This window comes from Chiloscyllium punctatum, chromosome 16 (genome assembly GCF_047496795.1).
Source record: "Chiloscyllium punctatum isolate Juve2018m chromosome 16, sChiPun1.3, whole genome shotgun sequence".
In the NCBI taxonomy this organism is placed as follows: Eukaryota; Metazoa; Chordata; class Chondrichthyes; order Orectolobiformes; family Hemiscylliidae; genus Chiloscyllium; species Chiloscyllium punctatum.
The window spans coordinates 83,023,126-83,037,724 of record NC_092754.1 but is presented as its reverse complement, the minus strand read 5'-3'; the positions used below and the strand labels follow the sequence as shown (position 1 = coordinate 83,037,724).

General features: G+C 46.3%; 2 long non-coding RNA genes across 5 annotated transcripts in view; one reads left to right on the top strand and one right to left on the bottom strand.

Moving 5' to 3' along the window:
- LOC140487220 (uncharacterized) overlaps positions 1-14,599 on the top strand; it is a 142,823-nt gene that overhangs the window by 81,870 nt on the left and 46,354 nt on the right. The window lies entirely within an intron of this gene.
- Positions 1-14,599, bottom strand: part of LOC140487219 (uncharacterized) — a 46,334-nt gene that overhangs the window by 19,348 nt on the left and 12,387 nt on the right. For 3 of the 4 annotated variants that reach the window (XR_011962784.1, XR_011962786.1, XR_011962783.1), the window contains exon 2: positions 2,617-3,190. This is a non-coding gene — a long non-coding RNA (uncharacterized lncRNA). Of the gene's footprint in view, positions 1-2,616; positions 3,191-13,685; positions 13,805-14,599 lie in introns of those variants that run through there. The other variant, XR_011962785.1, reaches the window with a different exon arrangement.

Sequence of the window (14,599 nt, the reverse complement as noted above, 5' to 3'; positions counted from 1 at the left end):
CCACTGAACATGAGCAGGTTTAGTTCAAACACAGGAGGTTTGTTCAGTCAGTAACAGTGTATTCAACATGGAGGTGAAGTGAGCAGTGAAGGGAAATGGTACCACAAGCTGCCGATGGATAACTTTCATTGGAACAGGAGGAGGCCATTCATGATGATCATTGCTGATGTGTGATCATATCGAACGTGTGATCATAGCTAACGTACAATTTGCAAAACCCTCTAATTTCATCAATAAACTCCTCTGCAACACACAAGATGAGTATTGGAAAACTAAACCACTGCAAATGCTGGGAAATCAAACAAAATCAGAAATTGCTGGAAACATTTAGTAGGTCTGGCAGCATCTGTGGAGAGTGAACTGTTCGTGTCCAGTGATCAGTCAGGTGACCAGCTGCAGCTGGCCATTCTGCTGTTTCTGTAACACTGGAACAGGCTCTGGTGCGGGGGGAATGAGATTGTAAATAACAACTGAGAAAACAGGAGGACGTACTGAATCAGAATTCGGAATTCACTTACCCCTCCCAGCGGGACACTCACCGACACAGTCACACTGCGGAGAGGCTGTTCACCTGCTGCACATATGGGAAGGGATTTACTTCATCTTACAATCTTCTGAGGCACCAGAGAGAGCACAGTGGATTTAGACCCTTCACCTGCTGCATGTGTGAGAAAGGATTCATTCAAATCTCTCACCAGCGGAAACATTAGTGCATTCGCACTGGGGAGAGGCCATTCATCTGCTCAGTGTGTGGGAAAGGATTCACTCAGTCCTCTGACCTGCTCAAACACCAGCGAGCTCACTCTGGGCAAAGGTCATTCACTTGTTCGCAATGTGGGGGGAAGATTCACTCAAACGCAGCACCTGTGGAGTCCCCAGTGAGCCCACACAGGGGGAAGAGGTCATTCAGATGGTCAGTGTGTGAGAGGGGATTCAGTGATTCATCCTGCCCCCTGACACCCCAGTGAGCCCACACAGGGGAGAGGTCATTCAGATGCTCAATGTGGGAGAAGGGATTCAGTGATTCATCCCATCCCCTTGAGAACCCAGCGGGTTCACTCTGGGTAGGAGCTGTTCACCCCTGTGTGACAAGGGATTTGCTGCGTCGTCAACACGATTGAGAGACCAGTGAGTGCTCACAGGGAAGTGGTCATCCACCTGCTCCATGTGGACTGCAGGACTCTGATTCTGATGTTACTGTTCATCAGAGTCAGGAGTGGACCTTGTACATGATGACACTGTTGGAGTATTGATGTTGTTGTTAACCACATTAACTGGGCTGGAGGTGACTGAACTTACATTGCCACTTTCTGAACCTCAGGATGTCTCCCTGGGCAGTAAGTCTCCACAAACAGCAATGTGACAATGAGCAGGGATCATCTGTTTTGATTTAATTGTGACTGTAGCACTGCTGCTTCACAGCACCAGGCACAAGGTTGGTGTCCAGCCTTGGTCAACAGTCTGTGTGGAGTTCCCACATTCTCCCCATGATAGAGAGGTTCCTCCTCCTCCCCCCCCCCCCCCCCCCCCGAGGTGCCCAGAGATGTGCAGGTTAGGTGGATCAGTCGTGCTAACTTGTCCACAGTATCCAGGATTGTGCAGACTAGGTGGATCAGCCAAGGGAAATGCAGTGTTACAGTGATAGAGTGCTCTGGGCGGGATGTTCTTCGGATGGTCGGTGGGGTCTGATGGGCCAAGGCTCTCCTTCCACACTGTAGGGATTTTATTCTATGATAGAGGATAAAATCTACACAGCAGGGTGTCCTTGGAGAAGGAGCATGTAGTATGGATCAATGCTCTCGATTCCTTGAGATAGAGATGGGCACCGCAGGGGATACGGTGCTTTATCTCCACCGCTGCCCCCTCCCCACAACTCTACTTTGATTTAGTCCCTTCTCACTCTGTCACTTGTAACGATTTGCTTGGCCCGTAATGGGCTTTGTTTGGAAATATTCAATTGGTTACACTAATGGTTTACTGCTGGTGATATGTCTAGATTAGAGTGGTGCTGGAAAAGCATAGCAGGTCAGGCAGGATCAGAGGAGCTGGAAAATCAACGTTTTGGCAAAAGGCCTTTTCCAGCATCCCTCTAATCTAGGCTCTGGTTTCCAGCATCTGCAGTTCCTCACTTTTGCACTGCTGGTGGTTATATGTTAACCTAAAGCAAAATGGTGTAATGATGATTTTGATGGTGGGAAGGTTGCTGTGCTGGGTCAGAAAAATGGGGAAAAAGAATGCTTCACAGCTCACAGAACGAAAACTGAAAAGCAGTTAAATCAAACCAAAGGTTCAGACAGGGAGGGAAAATTTCCCTGGAGTTTGAGTAGCTGGAAAGTGATGGTGTCTGGGAATAGACAGGATTTTGTTTTTCAGAGGTTGAAAGTTTTAAAACTGTTATATTCAGGCAGTTGAATTCATTTTCTTTAATTTTATTTGTGTGCAAAAAGCTTTTACAACATTTTAAAGCCAAAATTGACAAACCTTGTGTTAAAGATAAATGTTAAATAAAATCCATCAAACCATCCCTCACTGAAAACTGTTGTGGAAGTGCAATCTCCTGGAGAATCCCTGCCCTGCTTACTCCTTCCTACCCGGGCTCCATGGCTATATACATACCTGGGAGATAGCAGCAGGAGGAGACCATTCAGCCTTTCGATCCTGCTCCACCATTCAATGGGATACAGCCGACCATCCAGCTCAGTCTCCTCTTCCTGCTGCGTTCCAATCCCTTTTCATGACTTTACCTTGAAGAACTATATCCAAATCCTCCTTTGGCTTCACTGTCTTTTGTTCCAGTGATGTTGCTGTATTACTGTGTGGGTGTAGGCAGGGGTAATGTGATGGTGCTGCCTCCTGGAGGATGTACTCAGTATCCCTCTTCATCCTGCAGTAACATCAACTGGGTTTCAGCAACTCGAGATAGAAACCGTTTCCAGGATATGGGCATCACTGGCTCAGCCAGCATTTATTCCCCATCTCTCGTTACCCTTGAGAAGATGGTAGTGAGCTGCTGTCTTGAACCATTCACAGTCCATTTGGCGCAGATAGACCGACAATGCTGGGAGGGAGAGTGTTGCAGGATTTTGGCCGAGTGATTCTCCATCTTTGGTTCATCAAATACTGGTTAACTTAATCACAATCTGCACGTGATTTTGAGATTTCAGTCTGCAAATCTTCACTATCTAGCACCCTGTATAAAGGAATATGTACAGATTAGAAATTCAGAATAGACAATTCTAGTTTCTCTGGAATATCTTTTTCCCCTTTCTTCCCCCAAAGCTGTAACCCTCCAGCCCACTTACTCTCTCCCACCATTCTGACTCTACTACCTCCTAATGTACACCCTCCGCATTCTCATAGCATTACTGACAAACAGATCCATTCCACCACTTCCCGTCCCTGGTTAGAGTCTGCACCCTTTCTGGGTTCACTTCCTTTCCCTTCAGTTGCTGCAAGTCAATAACGTAACAGCAGAATGAAACAAAAGGAAACAGAAAGGGAGGTGGCAGATCCTGGACAGAAGAGGAACCTTCAGTCTGGGAAAATGGGTCAGATTCTTCCTTGTTTCCCATTGGTAAATTCCCAGTGTTATGACAAGTTGCGAATGGAACTTGGTCCCATCTGGGCGTCGTAACACTTTGACTCTCCCCCTACCCCCCCAAACTGATCAGTACTATAGGCAGATGCATCCCTTCTCCAGCCATTCACAGTGTGAAATGCTTTCTGCTAGTTACCCCAAAGAACATGCTTCAAAACCCACCCACATTCTGTACATGTACAGTGGTGGGTTTCCCCACACACATGTGGTCCCTGCCTCAGGGCTTGTGAGAGTTGTAGTCCCCATGAAGCCTCTGGAGACCTGTCCCTGGAAAGTGAAAGAAAGTGTGGGCTGGAGGATGTTGTGTATAGGATATCTATTCAGACACACAGGACATGTGGGCCGTCACTGGGATTTACAGAGACATCTGCTTAGACACCCCGATTTCTGACGTAAGGAATATACATTCAGCCAATTGTGGGGTGGGGAGGTTAATAATGGGCAGCAGATTTTAAGCAGATCTGGCTCAGTGCCTAGCACTGCTGCCTCACAGCGTCAGGGACCCAGGTTTGATTCCAGCGTTAGGCAACTGTGTTGAGTTTACACATTCTCCCCATGTCTGCATGGTTTTGTTCGGTGCTCCAGTTTCCTCCCACAGTCCAAAGATGTGCAGGTTAAGTGTATTGGTCATGCCAAATTGCTCACAGGGTCCATGCGTGTGCTGGTTAGGCAATTAGCCACGGGAAATGCAGGGTTACAGGGAATGGGTGGGTCTGAATGGGATGCTCATCATAGGGTTGGTGTGGACTCGATGGATGAATACCCTGTTTCTGCACTATAGGGACTCTATTCTATTCTCATGAGGAAGAATGTACCTATCACAATGTGTTGTGAATCTGTGGAATTCCAAAATGCGGTGGATGCCAAGACATGAGCCAATTTAATGAAGAGATACAGATTTTTAATTTGCAATGAGTTGAAGTGTGAGAGAGAGCAGGCGGGAAAATCCAGCTGAGACCGAGTTGAGCTCAATCATCACCGTATTAAATAGTGGAGCTGGTTCGAAGGGCTGCATTGCCTCTCCTGTGCCCAGGGCTTATCTTCCTACGGTAATAACTGGAAATCTGAATCCAAAACTCACCATCTTCACCAAAGGAGATTTTCAGAAACAGCAGGATAGTCAGGTGGATTAGCATTCCAAACTTAGATAGTGAGGAAGCGTGTAGGAGATAATGATTTTGTAATTTTAAACTGAGGGGAGACAGTGATTTATGGTTTTAGATTGCATCGTACATTCACAGTGTCCAGAATACTCTGCTGTGAATATCTATCCTGTACTTTATTACAAAACCAAGGTCGCTGACAATGAAACCCAAAACTCCCAGGAAACATCGCCTCACCTCGTAATCTGATAAAAAGACTTGTCATTAATCTGGTTGAATTTAGAACACAGATGGATAGCGGGAAGATTAAATCCAATCCCAAGATACTGTGCTTAAACAAAGGAGACTACAATAGGATGAGGCAGGAGTTGGCTAATGTAGACTGGAAACAAAGACTTTACTGTGGAACAGTTGATGGACAGTGGAGGAATATCAAAATAATTTTTCAAATTTCTCAGCAAAAGTATATATCAGTGAAAAGGAAGGACTGTAGGAAAAGGAGTAATCTGCCATGTGTAAGGCAATAAGGGAGTCTATGAAATTGAAGTAAAAGGCATACAAATTGGCAAAGACCAAGGATAAATTCGGAGATTGGAAAATCTTCCAAGCTCAACAGAAAGCATGATGGAATTGGGGATAAAAAGTGATGAGTAGCTATCCCCAGGAACAGAATAGCAGTTTACACTGCTAGAGGGAAACCTATCGTGTGGGGAACACATGGCCTCTAATTGTTGAAGCACTTAACTGTTACCATAGTGATAATCCTGATCAAGTTAAAAGTCACAGCACACTCCAAAAGCTTGTACTTCCAAATAAACCTGTCGGACTATAACCTGGTGTTGTGTGGTTTTTAACTTTGTCCACCCCACCCCAACCCCGGCTCCTCCACATCAGAATCCTGATAGATACCCCACTGAAACTGAAGTGCCTGTCAGATACTTGAGGGAGCCACGGGGGCGTTGGGGGAGGGGTGTGTGGTTTAACCACAAAGTGCTGAACTGAACGAGACTTTTGAACTGCCGTTGCCAATGGAGATAATATTGAGAGACAGTCTCTATTCAAAGTCACAAACCACAAAGGTATAATAATGGGAGTGTACACCAGATAGGCAGGGAGGTACCCGACGCTGTCTGAAGGCGTTTTGCATGTACACTATCCAGGTAGCTGCTGTGTCTCATCAATAAAGACTCAAAGACGACCTCTCAGAGTTCTGTGCCTAGTTATTCCTATCCAGCAGGGTTCAGGAATATGAGCACACAGCAGTCACAGTCTTCACAGTGGAGGATATGACGAACATGCCAGTAATTGATAAGGAGACTGAGGAAGGTGAGGACCTAGATAATAACCATTATCGTGAAAGAGTTAGAGCTGGGCAAGCTAATGGAGCTAAAGGTAAACAAGTCTCATTGCCCTGATGGAATACATCCCATGATACCAATAGAGTTAGGGGGAGAAATAGCAGATGCACTTCGAGTTATAACGTCCTGCAGCAGAGACAGGCCCTTTGGCCCATACTGGCCCATGCCAATCAGATTGTCCATCCACGCTAACCCCATTTCCCTGCACTTGGCCCATCTGCTTCTGAAACTTTCCTATCCATGTATTTGTCCAAATGTCTTTTATTTGTTGTTAATATATCCACCTTAACCACTTCCACTGCCAGCTCATTCCATATACATACCACCTTTGTGTAGAACAGTTGCCCCTCAGTTTCCCATGTATTCTTTCTCCTCTAACTTTAACCTGATGCCCTCCAATCCTCGAGTCCCTGTGAAAAAGACCGAATGCATTCACCTTACTCATGCCTCTCATGATCTTATACACTTCTGTAAAATGTTCCCCCTCGGTTTCCTCTGCTCTACACAAAAAGGTCCTTGCTTGTCCAACCTCTCCCTGTAACTCAGACCCCTGAGCACTGACATCATCCTTGTAAATTTCTTCTTCACCTTTCCAGTTGAATAACTGAAACCTACACTGCACTCATCACATTTCCCGTGTTTCCCCATGGCGCTGGAACCGATGTGACAACGCCAATGGCTTACAATCAATGATTGATAATTCACTCCGTTACAACAATCCCATTTTCATAGCTTTTTATCATGATGCAGGAATCCTTTTGTCTTTTTGGTTTCATGGTTAATTGTCCTCATACAAAACCAATCTGTGGCTTACCTGTTCCAGGGAAATGTGCCATGATTTTTTAGACTTTTAAAAACCAATGAAATCACACTCCACAGTCCCCACACTGACATGGACTTCACTGTCTCAGTACTTTTTCCCAATCACACGGACATTTGAAATATTCGCCCACGGACAGAATGCACACCTTTCCATCCAGATGAAAAGGCCAATGATATTCAGATCGGCACGGATCCAGTAACTATCAGATCTGAACATGAAGTTCAATTTAAATTTCTCATCCGCAAATCCCCCCTTTCAATACTCTATAACAGAGAAAACAGAAAGTGCTGGAGATCCTCAGCAGGTCTGGCAGCATCTGAAATGGTGACAGATGCAGGAAACATTGCAGCCTTGAAGAAGTGGTTAGATGATCACACCAGGCATGTGTGCTTGATGACCATTATGGATAAGATGGGGACAGGGATCCCTTTCTGGAAGGGCCTTGGTGAGACCACACCTGGAGTACTGTATACACCTTTGTTCCCCCTTCCCAAGGAAGGCTCTCCTGGTTATTGAAAGAGAGTAAAGGAGGATCACCAGATGAGTCCTGGGATGTGAAGATAGTTAAGGACTGCAGATGCTGGAAGTCAGAGTCTGTACAATGTGGACCTGGGGAGGTGCAGCAGGTCAGGCAGCATCAGAGGAGCAGGAAGGTTGATGTTTTGGGTCGGGACCCTTTGTCAGTCTTGATAAATAACCCCGACTCGAAACGTTCACTTTCCAGCCCCATTGTATTCATGCTGGTCATCAAGCACCTATTAATTCTAGTCCCACATTCTGGCACTCAGCGTGTAACCAATATTGTCGTCCTTGGTGCGATCATCTCAACACTTCTTCAAGGCTGCAATATTTCCTGCATCTGTCACCATTTCAGATGCTGACAGACTTGCTGAGGATCTCCAGCACTTTTTGTTTTTATTGCAGGTTTCCACCATTTTGCTGAAGCACAGAGTCATAGACATGTACACAGCTCCATATTTTGTTGACTCACCTTCCTGGGATGTCAGGACTGATGGCTGAAGAGGGACTCAATCTTCGTTTAATCCTCCTTTCCTTTGGCTTTCTGAGCCGCTAACTACATTACTAATATTCTACCTCCCATTCCCTGTCCTGAATCTGACCCATATAAGGCTACATTTTAGTTCCCATCCCCCTGCCAGACTAGTTACAAACTCACCAACAGAACTGGCAAAAGCCCCCACCAGATTTGTCTCAGCTCTGCCCAGGTACAGGTCCCCCCTAACCCAGAAACAGTCCCAGTGCCTGAAGAATCATAACCCTTCTGTGGTACACCATTTCCCCAGCCACACATCCAGCTGATCTACCTTCTCATTCCTGCTCTCATTAGCACATGGCACTGGGAGTAAGTCTGACATTATTACATTTCAGGAGCTACATTTTAATGTACCTCTGCTCTCCCTATGTCCAGCTTTCAGGACTTCATCCCTCTGTTTAGCGATATCGTTGGTATCTGTGTGTTGCACGACCACTGTCTGTTTACCCTCCAGCTCCAGAATGTCCTGCAGCCACTCCATTATATCATGGATCTTGGCACCAGGGAGATTACATACCATCCTGGATTCATGTCTGTGGGCACAGAAGTGCCTGGCTGTACCCCTGATTATTGAATCCCCTGTCACTATAGCCCTGCACTCTCATTCCTCTTGTTCTGATCAGCAGAGCTCTCTGTGGTGTCATTAACCTGACTGATGCTGATTTCCCGAGAAGCCACCCCACCCATTCCCGCCCTTACAGAATCCCAAGTGGTATACAGTATTTGTATGAGAAGGGGATAACAACTGGGGACTCCTGTACTCACTTCCTGAGCCTTTTACTAGATCTGATGATCACCCATTCCCTTTCTGCCTGTGTAACCCTCACCTGCAGTGTGACTAACTCACTAAACGTGCTGACCATAACATTCTCTGTATTGCAGATGCTCCACAGTGAGTCCACTCTCAGCTCCAGCTCTGAAAAGCAGTTTCCCAGTAGCTGCAGATGGGAACCCTTGCTGCACAAATAGCCGTCAGGGACACTGGAAGCGGCCCTTATTTCCGACATTGTGCAAGAAGAGCACACCACGGGTCTGAGGGCTCCTGTCACAACGTCTCTCTACATTCATCTAGTTACTCCCATTAAGAGAATTTAAATGAGTGAGTAACCATTCTTCACTTCAAACATGTCCATTATAATACCAAAAAAAACTTTACTTAAGCTGATATGTCATACTTTAAAAACTTAAATACTCCACAGGTATCACTGACAAATTGGCTATTCCCATTGGGACTGTGAATTTCTGAAAGGCCTGAACTAAAACGGAGTTTCAGCTTCACCTTCTCCCTGTCTCACCTCACTATTTACAACCAACTCCAAAACACTCTCATTGAGCCAAGCAGCCCTCACAGTGCAGCCCTGTCATTTTCATTGTCTGCTCACACCTACACTGTACTGTTCCAATGCACCTCAATGGGAGCTCAGGACCAGCACTGCATCTTTCAATTCAGCCCTTTGTAACCCCAGATTCATAATGGACTTCAGCAGTTTCTGAATGAACAGACAGTTGTCAGAATCTGGAACGTTCTACCTGAAATGGTGCTGGAATTTGAGTCCACAAGGAATTTCAATGAGAAATTTGCAGAGAATTGGAAGTAGGGAGTTTACAGATTAACATCATAAAGTGGATGATTAAGACAAAATCTGACAGTTCCTGCAAAAAGACGAGGTGTAATTTGGATAAATCTGTGCTCTCTCTCAGGCCAATACCCCCTTCCACAGCTGCAGGGCCAAGAATTGAACACATACCCCAAGGGTTATCCAACCATGAACTTGAACATCTGTCTGCTTTTGGTTTGACAAAAGTATTGAAGATATTTTCCCACAGACAGAACAGACAAACTTTTCTCGTTCCACAGTTAAATGCCAATGATATTCAGATCCCGATGACTCCGCTGACTGTAGAAACTTGTTTTTTTGAGATCCCAGTCTCAAATATTCTGAATTAATATCCTATAAACTGAATTCACAAAACAAAGCTCACAGTCAGTGCAAGATGAATAGTGAAGGCAAACACTTCTCTCGGTATGTGTTTGATGTGTAAATGCTCCTCTTCAAATCACCCCGCCCCCACCCAGGAAGAGGACACGTTCATGCTCCTTGCTGTACCTTGCCCCAAATAAAGATGGCGGACATAACCCAGGTCCTCTCACTGCCTGAGGCCCAAGCCATCTTCCCCTTTTCTGCAAACATGGGACCAAGAGTTTCTAATTCAGACAAACTACCTGCACAGAGTGCAACTAAACCCTCCCAGTCTACACTGATACATTTCATCCGATTTCTGCTGCCACTCTCCCCTTTCCCCTTTCCCCTTTCCGCCTCCTGCACACACCATGGGTCATCACGGGTCCAGTGACCCTTCCTCAGAACCGATGACAGCTGGGAAAATTAGAATCCCTTCAGGAAACAGGCCCTTTGGCCCAACAATTCCACACCCACCCTCCAAAGCTTATCCCACCCAGAGCCATTCTCCTACTCTATTACTCACCGTTTCCCCGGACGAATGCACATCCCTGAACACTACAGGAACCTTAGCTGGGCCAATTCACCGAACCTAAAGATCTTTGGACTACAGGAGATAGGGGTTAAAGAGTAACTAATAGGTGGGGACAGAGCCCAAAGAGACACAGGAACATTTGGAAAGATAAAGGAGTGGGAAGTTGGAAAGCTGTTAATGGAGGAGACAAGAACCTTCTAGCATCTCAGTGGCGGTGGTGGAAATGGCGGCTGATGATCTACATTGTGCCTGCAAAAAAGACCCTGAACTTCCAGTTGCCTGCTCTTTAACACACAAGACTGTTCCCTGTCCAACATCTCTGTCTCATGCTTACTGCAGTGTTCCAGTGAAGTTTGATGCAAGCTGGAAGAACACTTCAGAACATACCAAATGGCTTCCTATTTCAAAGACTGCAAATTTCCCCTCACATGTGGTCAACAATGCCCTCCAGTGTATCTCCTCCACTTCCCACACCACTGCCCTTGAACCCCACCCCTCCAAATGCAACAAAGATGGAATCCCACCATCCTCACCTTCCACCCAGATACAACGCATCATCCTCTGCTCTTTCCACCATCAGATCCAACCCCCTGAGATATATTTCCCTCCCCACCCCTTTCAGCATTCCACAGAGACCATACCTTCTGTGACTTCCATGTTAGATCCACACTCCCCACCAACCCACCCTCCACTCCAGGCACCTTCGCTTGCCACTGCAGGAGGTGGAAAACCTGTGCCCACACCTTCCCCTCACCTCCATCCAAGGCACCACTGGATCCTCCCACATCCAGCAGAGAATTCCCTGCCCACCCAAACACCTCACCTATTGTGTCCCTTGCTCTCGGGACGCCAAATTGTGGAGTATTTCAGGGAACATTTCTGGGACACATGCACCAACCAACCCCACCGCCCTGTAGCTGACCATTTCGGCTACCCCCCAGCCCCTCCGCCACCACGCTGCTAAGGACATGCAAGTCCTCCATCCCACAAATCCGAGCCACCCGACACCTGGAGGAAGAACACCTCATCTTCCACCTTGGGAACTTTCAACCACACGGCATCAAGGTTTCCTCATCTCCCATCCCCCAACTTATCTCAGATTCAACCCTCCAACTCGGCAAAACCCTCTTGAACAGTCCCACCTGCCCATCTTCCTTTCCAATTGTCCATTCTACCCTCCATTTACAACCACCTATTGCCTCCCTAGCTCCCTTCCCCCAACCCCAAACACCCCTCCCTATTTATCTCTCAGCTGTATTCTACCACCCACATTTCTGATGAAGTGCTGACATGTCCAATACGTCAATTCTCCTGCTCCTTGGATGCTGCCTGACCTGCTGTGCTTTTCCAGCGCCACACTTTAACACAAGCTGGAAGAACAACACCTCATCTCGCACTTGGGGACCCTGCAACTCTCTGGCTTCAACATCACATTCAATAATTTTAGGTCCTGAACTCTCCCACGTCCGAGTGTCTTTGCCCCCTACCCCACATACCAGGCCTTGTTATTACGTAGCCTGCCATTACACATTACCTATGGTTAGCCACTAACAGTCCCCATAAACAGCTATTCACCCTCCCCCCGTCAGATCGTTATCCACTCCTTTGTCCAACTGCTCCTATATCTCTCTTTGGACTCTATCCCCACCTATCATTTACTCCTTAACCCCTACCTTCTGTATAAAAACGGACATTTTTTTCTCAGTAACATCAGCTCCTGAGGAAGCGTCACTGGATCGAAAATGCGAACTGATTTCTTGTCACAGATGCTGCCTGATCTGTTGAACTTTTCCAATACCATCTGGTTGTGTGCGATTTACAGCATCCGCAGTTCTTGTGGTTCTAATTTACCCGGAGTATCTAATTCAGGTCCAGCAGTTGGAAATAGTGTTTTTCAACCTTTCCAGTCCACACTAACTCCATCTCTCTCCCAGTATCTGCTGTCTCTCCCACTCCTTCACATTCAGTCCCCCCTCACAGTGACACTGCGCCTGCAAAGCTGATGGTCGTGTGTTGGCCTGCTGGACCCATCCCTCATTTACTCCCATTGGCTGGAGGGTCACGCCAACTCTCCTATTGGTCTGAAGCTGTGTCAGTCAGCCAGGCCCCATTGTGACCTGAGTGGTGGGATCCTCCCAGGTACATCAAAGGCTGAGGGGTGACCTCATAGAGGTTTATAAAATCATGAGGGGCATGGGTAGGATAAATAGACAAGGTCATTTCCCTGGGGTCGGGGAGTCCAGAATGAGAAGGCATAGGTTTAAGATGAGAGGGGAAGAATTTAAAATGGATCTGAGGGGCAATTTTTTCCCCTACTGATGTTGGTGCGTGTATGGAATTTTCTGTCGGGAAGTGGAGGATGTTGGTACAATTAAACCATTTGGCATCTGGATGGGTATATGAATAGGAAGGGTATAGAGTGATATGTGCCAAGTGTTGGCAAATGGGACAAGATTAGGTTGGGATATCTGGTCAGCATGGCCAGATTAACCAAAGGGTTTATTTTCATGGTGTACATCTCTACGGCTCTGCCCTGTGATGAGCTTCATCATTCAGAGTGAATGGGGAAGTATCACAGAGCACAGGGGCTGGGGGCTATTCAGCCCATTGGGGCTGTACTCTCTCCCTCTGGAGATGCTGCCAGTCTATCCCAATTCACCTCCCATTTGGACATAGCCCTCCAAATCCTTCCTTAAAAAAGTTCACCGGTCTCACCGGTCTATAGTTCCCTGGCTTTTCCTTACCACCTTTCTCAAATAATGGCACCAATCCTCCAACACCTCACCTGTGGCAATCGATGATACAAATATCGCAGCGAGGGGCCCAGCAAAAGCTTCTCTAATTACCCACAAAGTTCTGGGATACACCTGATCAGATTCCAGGGATTTATCCACCTTTATGCATTTTAAGACATCCAGTACCTCCTCCTCTGTAATATGTACACTTGCCAAGTTATCACTATTTATTTCTCCAACTTCTATATCCCCTTTCAGTAAAAACTGACATGAAATACTTACAGAATCTCTCCCACCTCCTGTTGTTCCATAGGCAGTCTTGTTGATCTTTGAGGGTCGCTATTCTCTGCCTAGTTATCCTTTTGTCTTTAGTGTATTTATAGAATCTCTTGGATTCTCCTTAAACCTTCTTCCCAAAGCTATCTCATGTCCCCTTTTTCGCCTCCTGGTTTCCCACGAGTGTACTCCTACTGCCCTTATAGTCCTCTAGGGATTCACACAAACCCAGTGGTCTGTACCTGCCATATCCTTCCTTCATTTTCTTGACCAGAGCCTCAATTTCTCAGGTCATGCAGCATTCTCGACGCCTCCCAGCCTTGGCCTTAACAGGAACATACTATCTGCGTACTCTCATTGTCGCAGGCCTATGGAGGCAATGGCAGATGAGGACAGAGCAACAATCATTATCAGTAAAGAGGTGGTGTTGGGAAAGCTAACAACTCATCCTTATCTCTATAATTCCTCTCTAGCCTCAGAACTATCACTATCTCTGCATCAAAGACATCTCAATCTCTGCAACATCCTCCAATCTCTAATCTCCTCCAGTCTCAATACACTTTCTATCTTTAATCTTGTCCACCCTCACAAATCTCTGTGATATGCCTTTCTTTAATTCCAGCCTTCAGGATAACCCATTTTTATTTCAGATTCCTGCACCCAGAGCTCCACAATGTCCCGCTTAACCTCTGTCACATTTTCCTCCAAAAAACATTAATCAATCATGTATCAGCTATTCTAATATCACCTTCTCTGACCTGGTTTCTATTGTGGCTTGTCATATTCCTATATTACGCGTCTGTGGTCTACATGACAGAAAACGGTGTTGTGATCCATTGGGTTTATGCTGGAAAGAAAATCTCCCAGCTTACTATTTTAATCCCATTTTCCAGCACAGAGCCCATAGACCTGTCAGCCTTGGCCTTACAAGTGTGTTCCTAAATAGATTTTAAATGCCTTCGGGATTTCTGTCTCTCACTCTCTTCCAGACAGTGAGGTTTAGTGCAACTGTTGCTCGATGCTACCACCCCCACAGGGTTCAGAACAGCTGGGTCTGTGCGAACCACAGATCACCCACACATTGTGAAGGATGGCAGGGTCCCTGACAGGGGGCACTGGAGATTTACCAGGATGGTTCAAGGAATGGGGGATTTTA